Source organism: Myxocyprinus asiaticus, chromosome 1 (genome assembly GCF_019703515.2).
Source record: "Myxocyprinus asiaticus isolate MX2 ecotype Aquarium Trade chromosome 1, UBuf_Myxa_2, whole genome shotgun sequence".
In the NCBI taxonomy this organism is placed as follows: domain Eukaryota; kingdom Metazoa; phylum Chordata; class Actinopteri; order Cypriniformes; family Catostomidae; genus Myxocyprinus; species Myxocyprinus asiaticus.
This window is the reverse complement of record NC_059344.1, coordinates 49,826,361-49,842,444: the sequence shown is the minus strand read 5'-3', so window position 1 is coordinate 49,842,444 and position 16,084 is coordinate 49,826,361. Positions and strand designations below refer to the sequence as shown.

At 35.9% G+C, this 16,084-nt stretch overlaps 1 protein-coding gene across 6 annotated transcripts in view; it reads right to left on the bottom strand.

The window, feature by feature from the left end:
- Positions 1–16,084, bottom strand: part of LOC127430823 (rho GTPase-activating protein 6-like) — a 50,425-nt gene that overhangs the window by 32,279 nt on the left and 2,062 nt on the right. Inside the window, exon 2 of one of the 6 annotated variants that reach the window (XM_051681340.1) lies at positions 10,075–10,111. The exons of 4 other annotated variants lie outside the window; for them this stretch is intronic. The gene's annotated coding sequence lies outside the window, so the exon portion shown is untranslated. Of the gene's footprint in view, positions 1–206; positions 371–10,074; positions 10,112–16,084 lie in introns of those variants that run through there. One more of the 6 variants, XM_051681256.1, reaches the window with a different exon arrangement.

Below are 16,084 nucleotides of genomic sequence, written 5' to 3'. Positions count from 1 at the left end.
AACAGTATGAGTAATGAAAATCCCCAAGCAAATACTTCATCATTAAGTTTACATATTCATTTAATATATTATACACATATTCAGTAAAGTAAATTATTGCAGCCACAATCAGACATACATTTTGTCATTATGAAATATTCACATGATATTTAAGCCAGTGAAATAAATACACTCGCATACAGCCACACTCACACCCTTCACTCTACCTGCAGACTGGGAGACAGGCAGTGTGTCAGACAGAGACACACACTATGTAAATCTCCTTAGACACTTCTCAGAGCACAGCCGGGTACAGCCAATCCGAACCGTGCATGAGACAGACACACAAAAGCAGAGGATAAAGAGAGAGGGAGATCTGTTCTCTCCATCTGCTATGTACTCATGTAAATCAGAGTGCAGAGACAAGGTTGCCAAGAGCAAACACTCACAGAGTGATGTTGAGCAGAGAGGGAGGAGCCTGACACTGAAGTAGCTGAGCTATATTCAAGTTCTTCTGCCAGAGTGTCACTCATTAACAGCATAATAAATTAAACTCACACTGAGGACAAATGATAGGACACCCACTGTCCTTCATTCTCCTGCCTTTTTACAAAGTTTATAACCAGGACGTGTCGAGCACATACACAGTGGCCCCAGATGATTATGGACACCTAAGTCAAACTTAGATTACAAAATATCAAGTGACATTCACAAATAAATATTGCTTGGCTTTTCTCAGAACAAACTTGACTTTTCTTCTTATTTTTAACAAACATGTCTCAAAGTAATTTTTTGTTTTTTTAACACTAGTGTCCTAGCAGTTACCACAAGTGTAGTTCATCACATTGAATATGCACTTCTTCCACTATGTTTGACAACCAGAAAAGGTCTAAATACTTTTTGTCTTGTTGTAATTTTAAACAGTACATCTGTTCTTTGTGAAATGCCTTACTTGAAAAATGTGCTTGTATGATCTTTCTTTGAAATGCCAAAATACCATTTTGTTATTTATTTTTTGTGTGTGTGTAATTTACATGTTCAAATACTTTTTGGTGCCACTGCATATGCACAGCACACACTGTTGAGACGCTACCAGTGAGAGTCTTCAGATGTAGTTGCACAATATGCAAGTGTCTTGAAGGAACCAAACTCATACTGAAATGCTAATATTAAAACGAATAGTTGATACGAAAGAAGGTCAAAGAGTGAAGCATGAGAATGAAGAAGAGAATGAGAGGTAGTGATGGGAAACAGATGGTAAAAAAATGAAAAAAGAGAGAGGTGATGGAGTGATATGGTTAGAAACTCTGTCTCACAAACACACACTATTCTTTCACAAACTACTGTAGCTGCTACCTCGTGATGAGCACATGAAAAAAAGCTTGACCTTTCAACTTCGTGCTGATCTCACAGATCTGTTTTATCTGTTGCACAGATTTCACTTTTTCACAATGACCTTTTAGCCACAAGGCAGGATACCAAAGGCATATTTTGTGTGTGAGTGTGTCTCCTTTTGTTCTGAGTGTTCTAAAATGGGAAAAATTTTACAGTGGTATCCAAATGATAGAGACCACTTTGAAAATCCCAAATGAAAAGTGACATGTTTTCAACTGTACAATTAATTAATTACTAATCATTTAATAATTTTTATCTAAAGTTTACTTTAAAAAAAAAAAAAAAAAAATGTAACAAATGTTACGACGTAAAATAAAAAAGAAACATTTAAGATACTGCACTTTTTATAGATCACAAATCAAATGTAAGCAAATTTGCAACAATGACAATGTTCACTCCTTCAGATTTCCTGTCATCCATTTAAGCACAAAATAGAGATAGATTCATGTTTTTTTTTTTTGTTCATGCCAAAATCCATAGAGCAGCAGATATAATGCTGATAGAGTATATCACACAATTTAACATAAAAGTTAATGACATATACAGTACATAAATTGGCAAAACACAAATGAACTTTTTTTTTATTTAGCATTATATTTACTCATGCTTTCACACAAAACTTCCACTTTGCAAAAATGAAAATTTTAAAAATAATATTTGTGCATTTTTTTTATGGTAGATAGCAGCTTCTGGTTTCTGTTTATTCTTTCCATTTTAGTAACTGGTTGCAAATAATGAAATTTTAATAAATAAGAAAGAAGGAAATGAAAACAATGCACACAGTAGTCCAGCAACCACAGGCAGTGTGTGCTCATAAGCAATCACATTTTCTCACAAAAAAAATCAACTAATTGTTCATACAGTACACAGTGAATATGACATTTACTTATAGCACCAGTGAAGCATATTTACTTTGAAATTGCTGTATAGCTCTATAGCTGATCCAGTAAGTGCAGCAATCTACTGACCGCTTCCAGTTTACCCTGGCCTGCTTGGAGTGTCACGGACTGATTATTGTGCAACATTCATCAGTGTTCCCACTCTTTTCAAGGCACAATTTTCCATGACATTTCCAGGACATTCTATGTGCCCAATGGGTGTAATATTTACAACAACAAAAAAAACCCCCGCTTCCGTGGAAATTGTGTTTAATCTTCACTCAGGGGTGTAAACTCCAGGGGGGTCTTGTTAAAAACAAGCAAGTACAACCTCTGCAAGTACAACCTCCCCCAGTATTTATACCATGATCAATGGAAATGTAAATTCTTCACACTGTGACCTCCCCAATGTTCAAACCAAATCTACGCCCTTGTCTTCACTATATGCTATGCATAATTTAATTTAATTTAAACTGACTGATCTCATTTCAGGACACTCTGGTCTGTCAGTAAAGGGTTAAAATTTTGACACATAGAGTCATGTGACAAAACCACTTGACACTGATCTCAGTGGTGTTTGTCTTTGAGAAAAACGGCAACAAAACTACATCTGGTAAGAAGTCTTTTGTTTTTACATTACATTTGAGTCAAAAGACTAGTCTCTAGTTTCATCCGATATGCCATTAAAAATATTTCATCGATTTATCACGAAACGGCAAGCTGTTAAACACAATGACTACTTACATGGACTATAGTCAGGTCTTTTCTTTCCATATAAATCCTATATTCACTGTGCATTATCACATTTAGAAACAATGGGCTCATCCAAAACATAACAAATATGTTATATTTTGCGCTTTATACCTAATGACATTATTATGATCAGAATCAGTGATTCTGCCCATATTTTCTGCATCGCAGAAATCATAGGGCCCTTCAGGTGGTCACGGCAAGCAGACTTCAATAACTGAATTATTAAAAATGAATTCACATGGTGAAAAGCATCACCAGCCTACGAACTCGGGGTGTGAAATCCTTTTTTTTCTTCTTCTTTAAAAAAAAAAAAAAAAAATCAGCAGTCCGACCATCGTCATTGTTTAAAATGTACTCAAATTTTTTTGTAGTTAACATTACAGCAAAGTTGGAATAAAAAAAAATAATAATTTTGCGCTGTATCATTATTACACCATTGTACATTTATTCGATGAAATAGTTTAAAGGGATAGTTCACCCAAAAATGAAAATTCTCTCATTATTTACTCACCCTCATGATATCCCAGGTGTGTATGACTTTCTTTCTTCACCAGAACACATTTGAAGAAAAATATCTTAAACTGCAAGTGAATGGAGATTTCTCTTTTGAAGCTCCAAAAATCGCAGACAGTCAGCATAAACATCATCGATACAACTCCAGCAGTTAAATTAATATCTATGATCACTTCTGGTGCAAAAACTATCAATATTTATATACTTTTCATATACAAATATAATCCAATGCTCCAGGAGAGGGTGGAGTTCAAGCGGTCTCTTGTGTGACGTATTCAAGTTTCCATGGATACAGACATAATCTCACGTTCTCCACTCGGTTGAGACATCCAGGATGAGCACACAAACACACCATTGTGAATAAAGAAACAGATAAATAAATATCTAAACTAAAACCAACTAAGCTACAGTACATCGTTCCTCCTTCTCACTTTGGGTTTGCACGTGTTTTGTGAGGTTTGTAAATGATATCTTTTTAAATGCGATATCAGCATATTTGCAGATTGTATATGATAGAAGTTTTATTGATATTGGCCTTTTTATTAGACAAAACAGTTAACAGTCGCAGGGAACTGAAAAAAGAGAGGGAGGGAGAATGAAACGGGCTACAACTTTAAACATCATCATGAGCTCATTCGCGTCTGTCACGGCTCTGATATGCGGGACTGTTTAAATGAGTCACAGTCTATTACTGTGGTAACACGATGGCATGCAAAAACAAAACGAAATGTGATTGGTTCACGGCTTACGAAACTAATCGCCCAAACTGGAAAATGTAGTCGATGCAGATACAGCCATTTAAGAAAAGGCTACTTTAAATATCGGCCAATTTATCGGCCAAAGCGATATCGGTGAACCACCACATGAGGTGCTGTTTAGAACATTGTCAAATCATGCTGGCATAATATGAATTATCAGGTTTTGAGCAAACATGTGGAGTCAAGTATGCCAAATCGAGTGCATGCTGTTATTAAAGCAAAGGGGGAAATACGAAATACTAAGAAATTAGCTTTATCAGAATAACTTAAAGAGTTATACTGATAATATACTTGAACTGGAAAAATAAATTAGAACGCAGAATAGAAGCATGATGCATTTTCTCTCATAGTCTATAAAGTCTAAAACTTTTGGAACCCACAGTTTCTGTGATTGTTTATGTGTGTGCAAGTGAGTGCATGTGTGTATTTGGAGAGATCTTTGTTTGGGCTCAGCAAATGATCCCATTAGAGTACCTCTGTGCGGATTGCTAACAGACTGATAGATTAAGCACAATTGTGAGGATCTCCTGGTAAGGTTAACTAGGGTGACCATATTCTGGTTTTCCAAAATGAGGACAGGGGGGGGGGGTTGAATAATAGGGTTCAAAACAGTGTTACTATGAATGCAAATTTTAATACAGTGAAAAAGACACTCTATTAGCATAACATAAATATATATAAATAAATACAAATGTCCAACATTCTTTTGAATGTCCATGTACTAAAATAAAATATTTGATGCCATGAGTGTACCTTCATTTACTATTACTATTATTTTGAATGGCCAGGGAAAATGAAGCAATGTGATAATTTTACCTGGTCGCAAAAAGTAGTCCGTTAATTTACCTGATGAACTTTCACCTTTTGCTGACACTTTATGCTTGGCAGAGCTAATGTGTGCTTCTAAATCACTTGCACCTTTATTAGCAACTGACACATAAGTGCCAGCTTTACATGTCATACATTCTGTTTCCCACGGATCTCGACCTGGACGAAAGCATGGGAATTTTTTGTGCAAATCTTCTGTAAATTTGCACTTTCGTTTGGGCATTGTTTCCACTCAGCTGTCATTTGCTGCTACTGTCAATGCCGAACACAACAGCGCTTGGCGCCTCCGCGGATTGACAGGCAGGAATTTGGCCAATAGTTGCTGCAAGCCTCTTATAATCGACCAATTGGTGTGCGAGAACGCGAGACTTACAAAGAGGGATTAAAGCAATGCAAATATGCGTGCACACACAATGAAGTATTAGACCAGATGCACATCATAATGCAACTAAAGCCGAATCCCGGACATTTTCGCAAATTTAGAAATCCCGGCCGGACGCTTTTTTAAGATCTGAAAAAGAGGACATGTCTGGGAAAAAGAGGACGTATGGTCACCATAGGTTAACTGTCAGTAGCAACCAGATTGTCTTCATTCAAGCCTGGACACATAATACTCATACACCTTTCAAGAAGTAAATGGGGAAAACTGGGCTAGGTTTATTTTTAAGTCTTAATTTCTGTCTGGGCACATACATTAGAGCTGTGACTTTAAAAAAAGCTATTGAATATTTCCACCATTATTGCCCAGCGAAAAAGGGCAATGATGTTGACCTTTTGAGACAAAGAAGGACACTGTGTGACAAAAATTATTTTAATTTAATTGAACTAGGTGTTTGAAACTATCACACAACCCATCGCTCAAGAAAACAAGCATTAATGCAATTGGCAAATCTTAGAATATAATTACTACAGCGCCACCTATAGGAGATATAGCTTTTCAGGCTGATAAATGTGCAGTGCAGCAGAATGTGTTTGGAATGTGTGGTAAGGCTGTGTGAGGTATGTCATGGATTTGCTATTAATTTACCATCTGCAAGTTTTGGATGGGCTTGAGCTCTCTGGGGATTTTTCCATCTCCATCAGAGATGAACACACAGTCCAGATGTCTTCATCACCTATACCACCCATCAACATTCATACTGTTTTCACAACATCAGGGCTGCCAAAAGACCCTTCATCACTTAGAAGGGTGCTAAGAAACCCTTTTTGGCTGATTTAAGAGAGGACTGTGTAAGATTAATAAAAGATTCATCCTTAGTGACATGCTTTAGTAAAAAAAAAAAAAAAAAACTGACATTTCATTTTGATTTGTGTTTATATATGAGATTGAATAAATCGTTGGCAGAAGCACTTGTTGAACTCCATGAAAAACAGATGGTTCTTGCAAACTCTGGAATCTCATAATCCACCGAAAAATAAAAAGTGACCAATATCCCAGCGGTTTTCCATACATTTTCATTTGAAGAGAGAAGTGCTGATCAGTTTCAAATGTTTGATCTCTGACCCTGACATCAAGGTTGCCCTCTTCCTGTTTTGGTAGTGTTTGGTGAATATGCAGGATCATATGTCCCTGACGCAGGATGGACAGGAATAGGAACTTAGGACAGACTTGTCCCAATAGAGTGGAGAGGAGTAAAATCCAGTGTGTGCATGTTTGGTGCGGATGGCTTGAAAGTTCAGGAAGAGTGATGCAAACCTATACTACACTGTCACTCAAGAATACTATGAAAAATCTGATTCTGATCTGTGAGATCAGATATTAATGAACAAACTGAATCTTATCAGTTGATATTGTTAATAGATATGAGTCAACAGATATTAAGGTTATTAGTTGTAATGTCTGTTATTGTATAAGCATATATGGACATTAAGCTATAGACTGCACTGCCCACTACAGGTCAAAGTTGGCAAGTCCTACAACACATTTACCATGAAAAATAAATGTCATCAGCAGTACCTTAATTTTCACTAGCATTAAAATTATATAAACAAGAAAAGGAAATATGGACTTAAAGATAAAGCAAACTTTTCAACATGTCTGTTTTAAAGTATATATACAGTAAATTTATATTATCAGGTATCTTCAGTACAACAACAAACATTGACCTGACACTTATTATTTGTCATGAAATTCACCATTTCTTGTTGTTACACCCACACATTTTTTCTCAGTACGGATCATGAGACGGAGCTCTGTCTAGACATGCTAAAGGGGAAAAGGTAACTATAACTATAAACAGAGAGTGGAAATGATCCATGGTTATACAGTGCTGATTACTGAATGTACTGTGTTTGTTTTCTCTTGCAGTGTGTAGCTGAACAGGCATTGGGTGGAGAGAGAGAAAACAGTAAAGACAGTGAATGTTTGGAGTAACTCTCAGGTTTCATGTAGATCAATAATATTATGGGTTGATCTTACACCCTTAAGTGGTACTGCCTGATTCATCATGACCATCATCAACAGTTGTGTCTGTCATACAGAAAAAAAAATGGAACTAAAGAAAGATCAATTAAAACCTAAAGCAAAGATTAGGCTAGATTTCAGAACACACTGCTCATTCATATTAATTCATAATAATTAATTATATTTTATCTACACTAACAGTCCACTCATCAAAAAGCAAGACATTTGGAAAATATGTAACCTGCATTGCTTAGACATTACTGAGCTCTGTTGTGTCAAGTCGTTTGAACAGACATGACAACTTGGTGTACATCACACTCTCGAGTCAAAACAACATCACCTCTATTGAATATCTATTAGGATGTCTTAGTAAATTGCAATCAATCACTAAAAAATATCTATGGTTATGGAATAGGAAATAGGCTTCCGTACACCAGTTTTGGGAGCACCTTTTAGCAAGACCTGAAAGAATAAAATACAGGACACAATGTTATGCAAATGGCTAAAAAAAATAAATAAAAAAGAGGTAGTGGAGTTCATTTGTAGATGTATTTAATTAACAACACGTTCATTTGTAGAAGTATTTAATTAACAACACAGTTGCCTCAGTTACTCCAATCAAATTTGGAAACACTTGACTAAATTAAATTTCTCATTATCTTAAAAACATTTTGATCTAAAGGTGTATGCATAAATGCTTGAATTTATTTATTTATTTTGGCATATATATATATATATATACAAGGAAAATCATTCAGTTGGTTGAGAGAATGACGTGTCTGGAGAGCTGTACATTTCAGCAAAGGGTGGCTACTTTGAAACTAAAAAATAAAAGTTTTAATTAGTTTAACTTAGTTTGAACTTAATTTAATATTTTTGTATTTTAGTATTGTATTGTAGTTTTGGTAACTACATAATTCCTCTACTTCCATTTGTGTTATTTCGTATTAATGATTACTATTATTTTAAAATGTGGAAAATATAATAAAGAATGAGTAGATGTGTCCAGACATTTGACTTGTGTGAATTTCATTAAAACTGAAGAATCCTTCCTTGGTAGGGTACATCATATTTATATTTTATTTAAAAAGAATTATCCCAAAAGAATATGCAGAAGAAAAATAAAAATATACTGGGGATACTTTTCCCTCTGCTGAAATAGATTTTTACAGTAACAACAGAAAGTCTGCATCCTTATAACATTCAGCATTTCAACTGAAAGTTTTGATTTGTAATGACTGATATTGATTGATCAGCACATTACATCTGCTGTGTCGCTACTAGCTGTGCCTGTCAAACTTAGCAAGTCATTCATTCTTTGATTCATAGTTTGGAACATAAAGTGTCACATTAGGAAATCTGAACTGTGCTCCAGTGCAGCATGGAAGAAAGGTCCATGCGAAACCATTAAGAAAATCCTAATTTGGCCTCTAGCATTCACTTCATACTTTTAATCAGAAATTCAATGTGTGTGTGGGCCAGTGTGCACAGTGTGATTTCATTTCTTCTGTCAGGAGGACAGATTGCATAACATGAATTAGAACTAGTCTCATTTTCTTTTCCTTTCATCCTTTCAATCGTCTTATCTTTTCTCCGTTTTATTATAACATCAATCTCTTCTTCTAAATATCCCTGGAGGTCATGCAGAGGAAATACCATTTACAAAAACATGCAGCAAGGATGGCATGCTTCTCTAAACAGGACATTCTCCACCCCTCGTCACAGCTCTCTACTGATCTGCTTCATTATGCTGAAGAAACCACCACCCACCACCATTGATTGACATCCACAAATGAATGGGGTGATGGTAGTGTAGTGTTTCAAAATGTGATCCGGTAAAGGAAAGCTTCTTGTTTCAAACTGTGGAAGAGGTGATGCATGAGCTCCCCTACCACCCTCACTTTGGAACTAGTTGGCTAGTTGTCACATGGGCAAGTAGTCACAAGGGGTATATCTCAGTTACTATAAGGTTTTGAGTTAAAAATCCAAATGCACATATTAGTTTTCTCTAGCAGTGGTTTTGTATACAGGTTTTAAACACTTTTTTCAAAACGTTTTTAAATAAGAATACTATTTGCAAATTCTATCACCTAAACTCAATTATCATCACAGTTTATCTATAATTATTGGTTTAACAACAAAATACAATTACACTGGCATACTGTATATGAAATGTCAAATACAGTATACCAGTATTTGTATATAAATACTGTATAAAGTGCCCAATCGTCTTAAAAAAAAGTAAACATACCAACTTCATTGTAACGACTTGGCAAGCAACCACCCAAAACATCCAAGCAACTACATAGCAATGTGTTCAAACCATTGAGAACTCCTGGCAACCACACAGTACATCCAAGCATCGTAAAAATATTATTTGTGATGCTGTTTATAAAATGTTTTTCTGTTTATGCTTGTACACAAATTCTTAGTTATGTGGTATTTACCTGTTATATAAGTGTTACTGTTTTTGTTTACCATTAAGAAAAATGTATTTGAACTGTTTCAGGTTAGATGAGTTCGCAGATGCTATTGTGAAATGAAAATGATCTCATCATTTACTCACCCTTGTGCCATCCCAGATGTGAATGATTTTCTTTCTTCTGCAGAACACAAGAAATGATTTTTAGAGGAATATCTCAACTCTATAGGTTCATACAATCCAAGTGAATGGTGACCAGACCTTTGAAGCTCCAGAAATCATATAAAGGCAGCATAAAAGTAATCAATAAGACTCCAGTGTTTAAATCCATGTCTTCATAAGCGATATTATTGGTGTGGGTGAGAAACAGATCAATATATAAGTCCCTTTTTACTATAAATCTCCATTTTCACATTCTGAAAGTAAAAGTGGAGATTTCTAATATATAATATTGTTTAAAGGTGTGAGCTGAGACATTCATCTTTGCTAGTGTTCTGAAGAAGAAAGAAAGTCATAAGATCCTTTCCCAGACACAGTTCCGCATCTCTTGCATTCGCATTCACCTAAGTGACCCCAGTACTAGTGATGTAATTCAGGGTCGACCGTTATTCTTCTGACATTGTTTGCACACGTGATTCAATAGCAACAACAACAACATCTACAACACTAAAAAAAAAAAAAAAATTTAAAAAACATCAACAACACCAAAGGAGAATGCCAGGGTCAGAGCTACACTTCGGCTGTTTTATACGAACTTTGACTGCATCAGAAAATGTAGGCAGCTGCCTAATCAGTAAATGGTTTAAACAACACCAGTTTTGGATGAACTCCCCAGAGTAGGAGCAAAAAATATCCCCTAAAACGGCTTCGAGGAACTATAGTTCCTCAGGTGCGAAAGCGACAAAAAGTACTAGTTCCGGGGAAAAGTACCTGAGTGTACTTTTGCAGAGTGTACAAGGTCATTATTGATTTACAGCTCATAAGGCCATTATATTAAACAGGGCACCTTGATTAAATCAAAATTTTGACCACATTTTATTGACTTATGAACACGCTACCAGGTAAACAATCCAAATTTAAAGAGTTCTCCAGGCAAGGTTTTTTGTTTTTTTTTGTGGATTTTTCCCCTTTTTCTCCCAATTTGGAAAGCCCAATTCCCAACGTGCTTTTTTTTTTAAAGTCCTCGTGGTCACGTAGTGATTTGCCTCAGTCCGGGTGGCAGAGGACGAATCCCAATCGCCTCCGTATCTGAGAACGTCAACCCGCGCATCTTATCACGTGGCTTGTTGAGCGCGTTGCCACGGAGACAGCGCGTGTGGAGGCTTCATGCCATCCACTGTGACAACCACGCTCGACTCACCACGCGCCCCACCGAGAACGAACCACATTATAGCGACCATGAAGAGGTTACCCCATGTGACTCTACCCTCCCTAGCAACCGGGCCAATTTGGTTGCTTAGGAGACCTGGCTGGAGTCACTCAGCATGCCCTGGGATTCACAAGGCTGGAGAATTGAGCAAATCTTATCGCACATAACTTCATCAGCATTTCACAACAGTAATAATGTTTAAACCAGAAACGTATCAAATTAATTTATATCCAAAAACACAGCTTAAAGCTTACATAAACAGACTGTTCTCTTGACATTCCTCAGTGCAGGCCCATTACATCTTGTTCGGGGTGCTTCTCTTGTGATGGTTTACATTCAGGTTCGCGATTTGCGAAAGGAATCATTCAGACCGCTTTGCGAACCGACTCAAATGATTTGGTCACAAATCAGACATCAGCGAGCTGCATGCAGCTGTGTTCGTCTTGGGGTTTTATGGTCAAGGTAATTTAGTGAAGTAAACGTTAAAATGACAGACACATTATAATGTAGCTAGATTTTATCCGGTTGAGTTGCACTCTCAGGACAAGGGTATTTTTATTGGGGCATAGTCACATGTATTTTAAATGTTATACATTTATGCAATTAATCAGTTACAATATGTGTTGGTCAAAACAACACTTTAATGTTTTGTTTGATTTTCAAAAATGTATCTACCCTGAGAAAAATAGCCTTATTCAATGGAGTACAAAGTGTGACAACTAACGCACTCTCTGCTTATTACTGATCAGCCAATCGATCAGCTATGGCAATTTACATATGCCTAGCATTCTCCATCAGGTTCCTGTGATGTAAAGCTGATTGTTAACTATATCTTGATTGAATGTTTCCCATTTATACATGAATTTACCTCTTGACCCTTTGCTCACACAACAGTTCCATTTGCTCTCCATTGGTGGATACCTTTGCTGCCTCAGTAAATAATCCTATCCATTAAATTTACTTCATGGAGTTTTTAATACAACATGTAAAATGATTCTCTTTTAACTTGCAGAGGCTAGTCACATCAGTTGGTGACACTGTCTAAAAATGCAAAACAATTTTAAATCAAGAAGACTGAATTTGCTTTGAGCTTACAAAGTGATGCATTTATGAATATATAACAGTCTATAAACATTTTGGTTCACTTGGTTCTGATTATGCTCCAAATGCCTGTGAACTCTTCGTAGGATACAAGGTTTTAAACTCTTTTAACATTTGACATGTGTATGATGCAACTCAAAGGCCTTAAGCCACTCTTTTCTTTTTCCAAACCACAGAGAGGATTTAAGCAGTTTCTCTAATGAAGTCAAGACTTCTGATTACTCACATTCCACAGAACGGCCTATCCACATAAGAGAAACACACCAATCCCCCCCAGATAATGCAGTAGTATTATTTCCAATTAGAATCATAGTAAAGGGCAGTGTACTTCATGATCTATACATCATTTAGATGACTGTTGCGCAGTTTTTACCAAGGGCGTAGGTTTGGTTTGAAAGTTGGAAGGGACATATAGTAAGGATAACATTCAAAATGTTGGTATTAAGAAAATGTGAGAAAGTCAGTCTGGTAATATAGGCAAAATAACATTATTACCTCATATAACAAGTCTCACTTCTTATTACTCTGCCCCACCATATATTAGTCAGATTTTTATTAATTTCAAAAGAATTAACAAATTGAGAACTGACGACTAGGGCTGCGGTTACGAGGAAATATCTGCATGCAATAAACCCAAAATTATTGGGTCAAAACAAATGTTAACTTTTTTTTTTAGAAGATTTACCTTGAGAAAATGATATCTCCCTACTTCATTCCCTTAACCCACACAAGGTTACACACAAAGAAAAATATTTTAGCCTGTTTTTTTTTTAGGATTTAAGCATTTCTATTTCATCTAAAACAAAATAGTGTATTTTGCATTCGCCCTTATGAACATTTTTATGTATTTATTTATTTATTTTTTATAGTTTTAACAGTGGTATTTGTAACAAGACCATAGTAAGCACATGGAAGCATGGATCTTCTTCATTACCGTGGTTAGAAGTAACATGATTTCTATAAAACAAATTATTCAATTTTTTAATTACAAAAGTAGGCATAATCTATATACATGTAAAAACAATAAACATTTAAAAGTTTTAACAAAAATGTATTATATTCCCTCTGTCCCCTAATGTAGCCTATGACAAATTAAATAGAGCTGAAGTATTGATATGATAATATGTATTATGAATCTATTTCTGCCTAAAGTAAGTGTTACTATAGTAAATTCAAGCATGATGTAGAATTCTGTGCCGAATTCAAATGGTTTTCGCGTCTTGCACCTTGCTTCTTACTGATTCTCGCAACGCTGCAATAATCAGAGGTGCACGTTTAAAAGCTCGAGACCGGTCTGTGAGTAAAAACGCACCTGCATTGCGCTCGTGCTGCTCTGTCCATTGAGCCATTTCCACCTACAGAGCTATACAGGTGCATTAGCTGAGGTTGTAACTTCGCCTGTCTAATTGACAATGCTAAACCAGATACTACAGATGCGTCGCTAGACTTCAGAATCAGATGAACCGCAGTACAAATGCATACTAACCTGTATAACAGAGTCTAGATAAACATTTTAATGCAAACAGGAACTTGATAATAGATTTGATTAACATGACTGATAAACACCCCCATTTGTAACCTAGCATCCCCCTCTCTACTAATTTGCTCTCAGCACCCCCTGGCATCCTTTGAACGCCCACTGGGGGGGCTGCCTGCCCCTGAGAACCTCTGCTTTAGGCTAAGCCTACAATTAATTACTTTTTTCATCACAAATGGCGTTTATTGGCCAATCATTATATTTCAATCTATCCCGATGTTCTTCAACAATGTGCAAAATAAAACATTTATTGGGAGTTATACTAGCATCTTAATATCCTGCACCTCTGACTCAGTTGTTTAAATTTTAAGGCATCCTCCTCAATAGGGTGCTTACCGGCCGAAAAAGCAGAATCCTCCATTGGGCTGCATGCAAAACTTAGAAAGTTTGTACACCAAAAGTATGCTTGTTTAAATCTATTAATTTCAAGGATTGGATGTAAGATACCATTACCTGTGTAATCTCCAGAAGACATATTTTAAAATTTTTACAAATGACTGTGATTGGTGCATCCTGAAAAGCGCTGAGACAAGTTGAAGATGCCACGTGACAACACTGTTTATGCGCTGCTTCAGAAGAGGTAGGGCAATAATTTACACATGAACAATTATAAGGACCTTTTATTATTGTTAAAATTAACATAAAAACATAGTATAAAGTTAAAGTATTTTCTGTTAGGTAAATTTGCCAAAATGTTGGTCAGGACATGTCCGATTTTCTGAAAGTTGGTAAGGACATGTCCCTATCATCCATACTAAATCTACACCTATGATATCCTCCAGGAAGAGGGGTTGGAAGAAAGGGAAGTTCTTGGAATGTCAAACCTTCTTTTGTCTTTCAATGTTCATCCATCTTATGATAAAAACAAAAACAAAACAAAAAACAACAACATTCAAATGGAAATGTTCTGGTTCATATGATGAAGGAACTGAGGGACCTTGATGACAAGCTTTGATGTAGCATGACTCTGAAGATTGGAAAGGAGCTGGCATAACACAAAGAGCCTCATCTTTGAACAATGGATCTCTCTTATATCCGAGACTAAACCTCCTTCACTAATCCCGGTAAAAAGAGAGGTTATGGGACTATTTTTATTTATTTATTAAAATATTTGGTTCAAACTATAAATCGGATCACACGCAGATAATCTAATCCTTTTCAGCCATCTTTCCAACACTTTCTCAATGCTGTCTCAGTTCCAGCAAATGTTTGACTTTTTCCGAAACTGTTGGCAAGATGAGTATTCCAGCATTACGATATCCTTGTTTTAAGTATTTCTAGCTGTATGTTTTAATTATGTTGGACACATCTATAAAGCATTATGTGGTGAGACCACACATTTCCAACCCATCTGTGCCAATCATTGATCATGCATTGGCATCCTGCATAGATCTGTTTATCCTGACTAGAGCTGCAGGAATGTGCGGTGCAGAAGAATTACTCCAATCATTATTCAGAAGCTAAAGTGAAAATTGTTGGCTCCATTTTGTCCCCGATAAGCATAGATTCTTGCATGTTCCCCTCTTGTTAATTACATTATGGATAAAACAAAGCCTATGCTCCTTACAATGATAATGTGCTCTGATAATTATTTGACGTTATCTAAAGCTGTACTGTAACACATTACATTTTAAATTCTTGTTATCAGATTACAGTTGTTGACTTTCAGTTAATTTAATTACTTTGAAGTGCATTACTGGGTTACACATATTTCTAAAATAATATTATTTATGTGGAATATATTGAAAACATGAATATTGTTCATATGTCTGCCTGTTGGAATTTCTGTTACAGCTGAAGAGTCATTAATAAGTAATTATAAAGGAAAAGCATGTGATATGAGTGTAACACAAAAGGAGGAAATAGACATTATTTTGAATTCACTGAGTGGAAAGCATTGTTGAAAGTAACTTAGAAGTAATTTGTAATGTAATTACTATTACCATGAAATCATAAGCAAAGTAATCTGATTACAATTTAAGAGAAGTAATTGGTAATTTTTCACAAACTACTTTTTTTGAGTTACCCAACACTGAGAGCAACTAAAGTATGTAATGAGAAATGCTGTGGGAAACTGCAGCTTAAATTAGTGCAGATGTCTACAGTGATGCTGGTTTTGCACCTGTCCTATTTTACATGATGTATTT